The sequence below is a fragment of the Triticum aestivum genome, chromosome 2D (genome assembly GCF_018294505.1).
Source record: "Triticum aestivum cultivar Chinese Spring chromosome 2D, IWGSC CS RefSeq v2.1, whole genome shotgun sequence".
In the NCBI taxonomy this organism is placed as follows: Eukaryota; Viridiplantae; Streptophyta; class Magnoliopsida; order Poales; family Poaceae; genus Triticum; species Triticum aestivum.
The window spans coordinates 598,878,796-598,891,578 of NC_057799.1; positions in this window are offsets into that span (position 1 = coordinate 598,878,796).

Genomic DNA, 12,783 nt, shown 5'->3' on the forward strand with positions numbered 1-12,783 from the left:
AAAAGTAGCAGAGACTGGCTATCGAACTGGTCTCTAGGTCTAATAGGGAAATAAAGGGAAACGCAATACAAACTCAACATAAACCCGATCTATTGGTTGAAAAACGAAAGAAAGTGGGGACTGGGGGACAAGTCAACAGAGTAAATCCAGCACTAGATTTGCTAGCCTCACACAGTATAAGGTGGCTATACCGAACAAAAATGGGACCAACCCAGATATCATGTTCTGATGTTTGTTGCCCCGAGCCACTCTTATGTAATGCCACTGGTAAAATGTAGCAGTCGCACTGCTAAGAGTAAGGACACGTTAAACCAATGTTGCTGGTAAAATGAAGCAATGTCACCATTAAAGTAATGTCGTATTTAACGGTTGTCATAGTTAATCCTAGTGCCCACACTAATATCTAGCAATGTTGCTGCTTTAGAAATTGCTACTGTCCTTGTAGGATTGCCATTCAGATAAGGAACATGCTTCTTTTCTTTTGATGTATGTTTCATCACTTGTTTGTCACCCTCCTTTCCACCTTTTTTGTGCAAACAGAGACATACATTTCACGCTTGATCTTAGTTGAACTGCACAAATGATATCCAAATTATAGTTGAACATTCCAGGAGCTTCACAACCAACCTTGATGTTGCTCAATTTTATTGCAACTAATGAAGAAGAAGCTCTGTGGGTTTCGTTTTCTGATGGAAATGGAACCGGGGCCGGAGCCCTTTTCCTAAAAAAAATGAAGAAGTTGCGAGCTCATGGGACATTGCTTCATTTTAGGTGAACTGCACCAAAAGGTCCCATGAATTGAATCATCCATGTTGGTGACTGGTGTCATCCCTTCTTCGATGGCGTTGACTTCAGACATGGTTCCCATCACGAGGTATGTTCCTTTTTGGTCTGGCCGTTTGCCAAAGATCCTGCATGTTGAGTCTGCTCTTGTGCTACTGTTTTGGCACTGCCATGATAAAGCACTAATGTTATTATTTTGCACCTTAATCTAGTGGCACTATTAATTTGAGGCAATGTTTTGGCACCGCTAGTGGCACTGATTTTTTTATATATCGAAAGAGGGGGTTTCCTCCGATTTCATTAAAGAAATCCAACCATAGAGAACCATTATCTCACAACATCTCAGTGTAAACGGGTAGTTATGCAACTACTACTAGAACAGACTGAGTACTAGCAGGAGACAAGTTCGCCACATAAGCTAGGCAGGTAGGGGGACGCAGCACCAGCTCGACCAAGTTTGGATTACAACCCAAATGCTACCACAGAAACATCGGATGGGAAGATAGGGACTGAAAGAGCCAGCTTCAGCATCCCAGTCTAAGCACCCCCAGCCTCCATCCTTGCGACGCATGGTGCACCTCGTTTGCCACCTACTCGACCCTAGTGTCACTGATAAAATGAAGTAATAATACGGTTAAAATAGAGCGAGTGTCCTCTCTATCATTTCATTTCCAATCTAGATAAAGAAAGTGCTTCTCTTTGTTAGTATATGTTTCATCAACTAGTCCCATTGTTAATGTTTAAGCGTTTCTGCAAACTGGGGTGCTTAATTTTAGTTGATCTGCACAAAAATAGAGATTGGAATGTCTCAAGGCCACTCCTTGTACTACCGTTGTACACTGATGTTCATCACTGGCAGAAGGTGTATCGCGGAGACTTCGGTCGATTTCCAGTATCAGGCGTACCTATGAGGCGTCGCAGGGCCCATCTCGCCATCGCAGCATGGCATACTATGATACTATCGCAATATTTTCTTCTATTTATTAGTGTATGTTTCATAAACTAGTGCCACTATAATGTGATCACGCCTTTTCATTATCTGTGCAAACAGGGTTATTCAGCTGCATTTTGGTGGAACTGCACAAACGTACGGATGAAACCTGTCGTGGTTTTGTCACGGCAGATGTCCTAGTGTGAGGACTTAGTCGTGCAGCCATCACGACGGGTTAGCTTAATGAGGTTAAAGCGGGACAAAGGACGCAAGGAGTTTATACTAGTTCGGCCCCTTGCGGTGAAGGTAAAGGCCTAATCCAGTTGATGTGGAATTGCTAGGGTTTCGATGACCAGGGAGCGAATCCGCTTGACCTGGCTCTCGAGTTGTTTGTTTGTTTGTTGTCCCTAAACCGCCGCCGGGTCGTCCCTTTATATACACAGGTTGACGCCCGGCGGTTTACAGAATCCCGGCCGGCTCATCAACGTGTCCGGCTCGGTTTCTACCTTTTCCTATCTTACAACACAAGCTACATATCATATGGCAGTTTATGTCTACGGGCCCTAAACTGCCTTTGGGCCCTGGGCTTTCGTGTTAGATCTCCTCTGTAAAGCGCCATATTCCTTGTCTTCATGGGCTTCAATATGAATAACTCATTATGGGTATAACCCGGCCCCTCTTGGCCGGTTTATACTCAGTAGTAATATCCCCAACATTAGGCCCCAGATTGATTTGAACCTATTCATGTCAATCTTCAATACTTAGAAAATTTCTCCTTCAGCACCTTCGCATAAATCTTGTAATCCGCCATGACGTCATCTTCCAGGATTATAATAAACCGCCATGACGTCACCTGTTATTAAAAATTGTATATACCGCACCTTCATTAATGAGCCTCCGACAATCGAGGCGACAGCTCTGTCACATATCCAAGTGTGTTTATAAATAAGGCCGAGGGTCATTTGCATCTTTCCCCCTCGTGCCTCTTCACATCGTCCCCTTCCTTGCGTCGACCTAGCGCTCGAGCTCTGCCGCCGCCGTCGACCTTCGCTTCTGCCCCAACAACAGCCGCTGCATCACCCTGATCGAACCAGAGAACCGCGGTGCCTCTCCGCTGCTCCTGTGACACTGGTAAGTCCTCTTTCCTTCCACCCTAGATCTGTCATTAGTGTTTCAGTGTTCATCGGAGTTCGTCGGTGTTCATCACTGTGCCATGGCTCTTAGATTCAAACCTTAACTTTTTTCCTCCGTTTGGTGATATCTGTAGTCCTTTTCCATTAGTGCATCTCTTTATAGCAGAAAATCCCATCTGGATCCCTCGACTGTTCAAGTATCAGAATATTTAACCCTGAATATTTTTCCATTTTCCGACACACGGTAGATCCAAATTTGTGATGCCAATTTATGAAACCTGTTTTTCCATCACTTAGTTATTTCAGATCTGTACCTTCCGTACCTGCATAGGCGGTTTAATTTTATAAAATGATAATCCGGTAGGTACCATTAGCCCTCTTTTAAACCGCCGATTCCTTTAACCTTCCAATGTCAGATTCCAGTTTAACAATGTGTATACGCCTCAATGTCTTCTCCTTCTAATCTTGCGTCGCTTTATACTTGTCAGTCATGAATCTTAAACCGGCATTGATCTTTTTCCAGCTTTTCATTGAAATGGAAAAACAATTTGATGCTTGTAACTGGGTCCCCTCCCGGGTTACTGAAGAGCAACTAAACGGATGTGTCGCAATCGGCGCTTTAGCAAAGAAGGAAGTCATCCACTTGAGGGCCCCTGGTCCAAAAAATCCTCCTGAGCCCAAGGATGGAGAAGTAGTCGTGTTCGTTGATCATCTGGGTCGAGGTTTTAGCCCTCCCGGATCAAAAATGTTCCGTGATGTGCTTGCTAGCTTCCAACTCCATCCTCAAGATATTGGACCAAACTCTGTGTCCAATGTTTGCAATTTTCAAGTATTTTGCGAGGCTTATCTGCAAGAGGAGACCACAGTTGAACTGTTTAGGGATTTCTTCTATTTGAACCATCGTACAGAATTTACAGACGGACCCAATACTGAACTTGGCGGGATGGCAATCCAGAAGAGGAAAGATGTCAGCTTCCCTCATGCCAAGCATCATAGTCACCCCAAGGACTGGAATCAAACTTGGTTTTACTGCCGAGACACGTCTCCAACTGATGAAAATCCTCTGCCGGGTTATCGTCCTCACCGGCTTACGAACACACATCCAGTTCCCCAACGACTTAGCGCCAAAGAACGATCCAAGTATGCACCACAGCTTTCAAAGCTTCGGGCGTTCATTCCTAACGGTTTAACAGGTGTTGATTTTGTCCGTTGCTGGATCTCCTGGAGCATTCTGCCTTTAAGCCGACGTCCCGGTTTAATGTGCGAGTACACAGGGAACTTGAAAGACCCTCAACGGCATATTGACATTCAACTAACAGAAGCTGAAATTACTGAGGCTGTCAAGAAAATATTGAATGAACTGGAGGCTGTCTGCAGCAAGATAGGGCTAAGTCCTTTCTGCGCTTCCAATAAACCACCAGCTATAAGAATCATATAACTTTTTGTTTTAGCCTCATCCTTTTAAATATTCCCTCAAAATTTTGTCCATCTTTGACAGGGTGATGATCCGTTCTGGAAGAAGAAACCACAGGATAAACCGGCAAAGACACCTCGCCCCAAGACTAAGGTTATCAAAAAACCTGCCAAGAAGAGAACCGCTGAATCCTCTGAACCAAATGTTGATGATGATCTGGATAATCCGGAATCAAAGGTAGAACTTGATTCTCTTGGTTCTTTTTTCATACAACTCATTGACAATGACTATTATCAGGATGATGCTGAAGGCAGCCAAGCTGACGATGTAGAGGTAATTGTTCTTTCGTCCGGTTCAGATCCTCTGCCAACACAGAAAATCCGTCAAGCAAACCAGAAAGTAAGATATTCTCACCCCCTAGCTCACTTGGACCCAAACTTTCTTTTGAAGAAGCAGCAATACGAAGCTCGCCGCACAACCCGGCATAGCGGCCAAGTAGTTACTTCAGCCGGTTTACCGAACACTCCAGTCCGGAAACGTCGATCCGAGGTCTCATATAATTCTGATATTTCTTATCCGAAGGCAGGTTATTTCCGACAACCTTTTAATCCGTCTGATTCAAATTATCAGGGAACACCTCACTCATCATCTGGCGAGTCAACGGCCACACAACTTCCAACCCTCAAAACGGTTCCTAGATGAGTTATGCTTTAAATTTACCTTTAACATCTTATATTTGCTCGATGTATTGACCTTTATACTTATTCTTCTCAATGCCAAGCCTAGACCCAGCAAAAAGGCAAAATTAAATAAACCGGCTGATGACAATGTGGTCACTGACCCGGAGAGAACTCCAGAACCGGAAGAAACAAATGCTGACGCCATGCTTGATGATCCGCCACCGCAAGATCATGACTTTTTTGTTGAACAAGTGGAAGTTGATCCAACGGGCCATGCTGATAAGCCGACAAGCCCGGTCCGAACTGCTGCTAAACCGTCAAGTCCAGTTAAGGCTGCTGAAAAACCGTCAAGTCCAGTGAAGGCTACTGATGACAAGGCGGATGATGTTATGATTACAGGCTTCGGTCACACCACCCCTAGCAATCCTGTCGCTTTATCAAAGCATAGTGCCAAGGAAGAAGTTTCTGCTATGAACAAAGGCAAGTGGAATACAGATTTGTCCAGCTATGCCCACCTCAACGCCCAAGACATTCATTCTGGATTTCTGAACCATCTGTACACAAGCCGCGACTATGAAGCCGGTTTACTGAACCTGATGAAAGAGCGATATGAGGTAAATGTTGTTTAACTCTGCATAATTGTTTCTCTCTTGTGTCCAATTTCTAATACCAGCTCCAGTAGCCCCCAAGGGTCGGTTTATCTTTTCAAGATGAACCGGGACTTTAGAATATTAATCTTGCAACTTTCGCCTGTGTAGCCCCCAAGGGCCGGTTTTATCTTTTCAAGATGAACCGGGACTTTAGAATATTAATCTTGCAACTTTCGCCTGTTTAGCCCTCAAGGGCCAGTTTATCTTTTCAAGATGAACCGGGACTTCAGCTTATAAAGTGCAAACTCTCTATTGAATCATTGACGTAAACCAATTGACCATCAAGTCGATTGATAGAAGAAATCCATATTTGTAACATGAGCAAATATGCATTAGCCCCCAAGTGCCAAGGATAATGCTTGTATTGAGCTTGGGACTTGCAAGAAATTTGTGATAAAAAGCAATAGGCATTAGCCCCCAAGTGCCAAGGGCATAACTGGTTATTTGCTTGGTATTCATATATACATTGTTAACTCATAATCTGTATATTGCTTGCAGGCTGATCTTATCAAGAAGGAATCCCAAATGTCCGATCTTCAAGAAAATATTAAGTCCCAACAAGCAGAAACATCCAAAGCTAAGGAAGAACTCACTGGCACTTTAACATCCTTGGAAAAGTTGAAGGAAAACTTCAAAAATGAGCGTGTAGGCTGGGACACAGAAAAGGCAGCTCTGCTGAAGAGAGCCGAAGACGCTGAAGCAGCCCTTAATCCAGTAATAGAAGAACTGACTGGCTTAAAATGGCAAATAGATGCCATGACTTCTGCTGTTTTCGGTAATAAACCTCTTCATAACCCTTTATCATGGAATATCCATAAATCTGCCGGTTTACTGATTATTGTCTACCATGCAGGATCTCGCATTGCTCATCTTGGCTCAGACATGCGGAATAAATTGAAGGCTGCCTATACTCTCATAGAGAAACTATATAGCGGCGCACAACGGATCATCTGCACAGCTTCCCACAATAAACCGCCTCCGACTTTGATCAAGGAAACGCTGCATAGATTGTCAATTATGCATGCTCGGTTTGAGGAGCTAAAAAGATCAGCTGCAAGGGCAGGTGCTTTGACAGCCCTAACTCAGGCCAAAGCGCGGGTACCTGACCTTGATCCGGCTGACGTGTGGAATGGCTATCAAAGCTTAAGGGAGGACGGATCTGATTTTGACAATAATGATCTCCGAGCTTTGACGAGGGAAATGCGCCCTTTGGCTAGCAAGCTAGCCGAGGAGACTGATCTTTCGCATTATCAGTCAATCTATGATGCTGACAATAAGAGAGTTAATCCGCCAACCTATGATACTCCAACACTTATTCCTCCAATCCGTAAGCATACTTACGCCCCTGATGTTGAACCTTCCACCCTTATAAGTGATGAGGCTGTATTCAAGGCTTTAACTGGGATCAACTGGGCAACCACTGACTTCCAGCCACTGGGTGGAGAGAAGGAGGATGAACCGGCGCAGAATGATCCACAACCTTCAAGTCAGCCTGGCGATGACGCATGAACCGGAAGTCGGTTTATCTTTCTGCACACTGCAACTTTTGATTGAAAAACTATTATCCTTTTGGGCATCGAAGCGCCTTGTAATAGGCTAGCTTAAACACTTGGTCTGCTATGCCATTGTGCATATTTATTTTGCATGACACTTGTTAATCCGCCATAATAATGTTATATCTGCTTATGATCCTTATCATTTATTCAACCTATTTCTGCATACAACAAGTTCAAAGTGTCCTGGCGGTTTACCGCCGCACGGGTCATAATGCCCAACATATAACCCAGTTTATAACCAAGGTTGTGCTTAAAAATAATCAAATATGAAATATATCATACCTGTGATATTGAATCACATCGTTGGTTTACCAACGTTTTGTAGTAAGGGTGATAACTCAAATCTTGAGTTCTGATACCTCCTCCCATGTTTTGTCGGTTTATAATAAAACCGTACCGGGTTGTAATAAACACCGGATTATCCATACAGAATACTGGCGACTTGTAGTCGAAACCAGGCCGGATTAATAAACACCGGTTTATTTTATACTAGTGACTTATAGTCAAAAACCAGGTCGGGTCAATAAACACCGGTTTATCATAAAGTGTTGTAAACCTCATCAAAAGAGAAAATTTGGCAAATAACATCATGGGAAGATGCGAGGCTTTTCATGGGCTGCCAGGCCCAAGATCGAGGCTTTTCATGGGCTGCCAGGCCACTGAGTTAAACCATTTTACAAAGCCTTTTAAGGTGGACCTCACATTAACCAATCGTCGTTTTAACTTTGACAAGTTCAGGGTCTGTATAAGATTGACTTGCCAAACGTTCGGTGGGTCATACCAGGATTACCTGGACGGAGGGCTTACTTAAAAAAGGCAGGATAACCCGGGGTTTTAGGTGAATACACCTGGCTTCCAAGCCTAGCTTGATAGCCTATTACAAGGGTTAAAACTCTTTGTTGCTGTGCAACAATAGAGCCCCCAGGTAATATTTTGAGCTGTGCTCAGTGGGTGCCTATGTTTGAGTTGTGCTGTGCAACAGACTCTCTTTGTCCCCTTATGATAATATTGGCTTGATAGCCGGATTACCGAAGTAACCAGAGTTGTGCTCTTAAGATAATATTGGCTTGATAGCTGGATTACCGAAGTAACCAGAGCTGTGCTCTTAAGATAATATTGGCTTGATAGTCGTATTAATAGGGTAGTCACAGCTGTGATTAACAAGCAGGAAGCCCCCATGTAACCAGAAAACTCTTTAAGGGAGAACAGCAGAAGCCCCGCTTTAGCAGAGATGCCGGTTTATTATATTGATCATAATATATACATTGTCAAAAATATGTACATAAGAGGAGCCTATGGCTCAGGTGTAGTAAGGCCGAAGATGAGCGATATTCCATGGCCGGTGGGTCTCCTCCTCCAATTTACGTGAGTCTTTGTGCTCTCGAACATCGATAAGGTAGTATGACCCGTTATGCAGATTCTTGTTGACCACAAAGGGTCCTTTCCAAGGCGGGGATAACTTGTGCATATCAGTCTGATCCTGGATGAGTCGGAGCACCAGATCGCCTTCTTGAAAAGCTCTGGTTCTAACCCGGTGGCTGTGATAACGACGCAGATCTTGCTGGTAAATCGACGAACGAGCTGCTGCAATGTCACGCTCCTCATCTAACAGGTCAAGTGCTTCCTGTCGTGCCTTCTCATTGTCAGCTTCAACATACGCCGCCACACGAGGCGAGTCATGATGGATGTCACTAGGGAGAACCGCCTCTGCTCCATAAACCATGAAAAAAGGTGTGTAACCTGTAGATCTGTTGGGCGTGGTATTGATGCTCCATAACACAGAAGGTAACTCTTCCACCCAACAACCCGGCGTCCTCTGCAGGGGAACCATAAGCCGGGGCTTGATGCCTCTCAGGATCTCTTGATTGGCTCTCTCAGCCTGACCATTAGATTGAGGATGAGCCACTGATGATACGTCAAGCCGGATGAGCTCATGTTGACAAAAGTCTTTCATAGCACCCTTGGATAGATTAGTGCCATTATCAGTTATAATGTTGTGTGGAAAACCAAACCGGAAAATCACCTTCTTGATGAATTAAACCGTCGTGGCTGCATCACACTTACTTACTGACTCTGCTTCCAGCCACTTGGTGAACTTATCAATCGCCACCAAAAGGTGGATCTTCTTATCCTTGGATCTCTTAAAGAGGCCAACCATATCTAGCCCCCAAGTTGCAAATGGCCAAGTGATTGGAATCATCCTCAATTCCTAAGCCGGAACATGAGCTCAACGTGAAAACTTCTGACAACCATCACACTTTTTCACCAAATCCTCAGCATCAGCATGAGCCGTCAGCCAATAGAAACTGTGACGAAAAGCTTTAGCTACCAAGGACTTTGAACCGGCGTGGTGACCACAATCTCCTTCCTGGATCTCACGCAAAATCTCACGGCCTTCTTCAGGAGATACGCAACGCTGAAACGCCCCTGTTACACTGCAATGATGCAATTCTCCATTGACGATAGTCATTGACTTGGACCGCCGGATTATCTGCCTGGCCAAAGTTTCATCCTCCGGCAACTCGCCCCAGTACATATACGCCAAATATGGAACCGTCCAATCTGGGATAACATGAAGAGCCGCTACCAACTGAGCCTCCGGATCAGGAACAGCCAAATCCTCCTCTGTAGGTAGATTGACCGACGGGTTATGCAAAACATCCAGAGAAACATTGGGTGGAACCGGTTTACATTGGGAACCCAAACGGCTCAAAGCGTCCGTCGCTTCATTCTTTTGCCGGTCCACATGATCAACCTGATAACCTTTGAAGTGACCAGCAACAATGTCCACCTCTCGACGATACACTGCCATGAGTGGGTCCTTGGAATCCCAAGTCCCAAACACTTGTTGAGCCACCAGGTCCGAGTCACCAAAGCATTTAACCCGGCTTAAATTCATCTCCTTAGCCATTCGAAGACCATGAAGTAAAGCCTCATATTCAGCTGCATTGTTAGTGCAAGGGAACATTAAACGGAGAACATAAAAAAACTTATCACCTCGTGGGGAAGTTAACACGACTCCAGCCCCCGAGCCCTCCAATTGCCTGGATCCATCGAAATGAATAGTCCAATAAGTATGATCCGGCTTTTCTTCCAGCGCTTGTAACTCTGTCCAGTCATTGATGAATCCACAAGCGCTTGGGACTTGATTGCCGTACGAGGCACATATTTTAACCCATGAGGTCCAAGCTCAATGGCCCACTTGGCAACCCGGCCAGTTGCTTCCCTGTTTTGGATTATATCTCCCAAAGGGGCAGAACTGACCACTGTGATGGGATGACCCTGGAAATACTGCTTAAGCTTTCGGCTTGCCATGAAAACTCCATACACAAGTTTCTGCCAATGTGGGTACCTCTGTTTGGACTCAATAAGCACCTCACTGATATAATAAATCGGCCGTTGAACCGGATATTCCTTCCCAGCCTCCTTGCGCTCCACCACAATAGCCACACTGACAGCCCGGGCATTAGCGGCCACATATAACAACAGCGGCTCTTTATCGACCGGAGCAGCAAGGACGGGTGGCTCAGCTAACTGTTTCTTCAAGTCCTCAAACGCCGCATTAGCAGCATCACTCCAGACAAAATTGTCTGTCTTTTTCATCATCTGATATAGAGGGATAGCTTTCTCTCCCAATCGGCTGATAAACCGGCTCAGCGCCGCAATACGACCTGCCAGACATTGAACATCGTTGATACACGCCGGTTTAGCCAGAGACGCAATATCCTTGATCTTTTCCGGATTAGGCTCAATGCTGCTATTAGACACTAGAAAACCCAAGAGCTTGCCTGCCGGTACACCACAAACACACTTGGCCAGATTAAGCATCAACTTATAGACCTGGAGATTATCAAAAGTTTCCTTCAAATCATCTATTAACGTCTCCTCTTTCCTGGACTTCACCACAATATCATCCACATAGGCATGAACAATGCGCCCAATCTGATTGTGAAGACAATTCTGCACACAGCGCTGTTAAGTCGCCTGGGCACTCTTGAGCCCAAAAGGCATAGACACATAGCAGAAGGCTCCAAAGGGAGTTATGAAAGCTGTCTTCTCCTAGTCCTTAACTGCCATTTTGATCTGATGATAACCAGAATAAGCATCCAGAAAACTCAACCGCTCACTACTCGCCGTAGCATCAATAATTTGATCAATACGAGGGACAGCAAAAGGATCAACTGGACAAGCCTTGTTCAAATCTGTGTAGTCCACACACATACGCCAAGTGCCATTCTTCTTAAGTACTAGCACCTGGTTAGCCAACCACTCGGGATGAAATACTTCAATGATAAACCCAGCCGTCAAGAGCCTTGCTACCTCCTCACCAATGGCCTTGCACCTTTCTTCATTGAAGCGGCGGAGAAACTGCTTGACCGGTTTAAACTTGGGATCGATATTAAGAGTGTGCTCAGCGAGTTCCCTCGGTACACTTGGCATGTCAGAAGGTTTCCATGCAAAGATGTCCCGGTTCTCATGGATGAACTCGATGAGCGCGCTTTCCTATTTCGGATCCAGGTTAGGGCTGATGCTAAACTGCTTGGATGAATCGCCAGGAATAAAATCAACCAGCTTAGTCTCATCAGCCGATTTAAACTTCAAGGCCGGATCATGCTCTGCAGTTGGCTTTTTCAAAGAAGTCATATCCGCCGGATCAACATTGTCCTTGTAGAACTTCAACTCCTCTATTGCACAAACTGACTCAGCATAGGCCGCATCACCTTCTTCACATTCTAAAGCGATCTTACGGCTCCCATGTACCGTGATGGTCCCCTTATGACCCGGCATCTTGAGCTGCAGATAAACATAACAGGGCCTTGCCATGAACTTAGCATAAGTCGACCGTCCAAACAGGGCATGATATGGGCTCTTGATTTTTACCACTTCAAAAGTCAATGTCTCTGATCTTGAATCGTGATCATCTCCAAAAACAACCTCCAGAGATATCTTACCAACTGGATACGCCAATTTACCAGGCACCACACCATGGAAAACGGTGTTTGACGGTTTAAGATTTTTATCTGTCAAGCCCATGCGACAGAAGGTTTCATAATAAAGGTTATTAATACTGCTCCCTCCATCCATGAGCACCTTGGTGAACTTATACCCTCCAACCTGAGGTGCTACCACTAATGCCAGATGACCCGGATTATCAACCCGGGCGGATGATCCTCTCAACTCCACACAATGGGCTGTTCAGACCAGCGCAAGTAACGGGGCACCGCCGGTTCAACGGAGTTCACTGCCCTTTCATGAAGCTTCTGATCGCGCTTGCACAGGCTAGTGGTGAAGACATAATATTGCCCACTATTCAACTGCTTCGGATTGCTCTGGTAACCCGACTGCTGCTGCAAGTTTCATATTCAGATAAGAAACTGCAAGTTCAGTTTCAGATAAGAAACTGCAACTTTCAGAGGCAGAACATTTATATTAACACGGCCTTTTCAAACAGGGTTAACATTATGTCGAAAGTTTTATTCATGGTCGAAAATGGAACTACCAGCCAGTTAACATCATGCTGATCAACATTCATGCATAGCACATCTTCATATGATGCACAGTCAAAAGGATATGTTATTTTTAAAATGCCCACACAATGTCGAGTGTGCGAACAACAGAGAAAACGGGGGACGAAG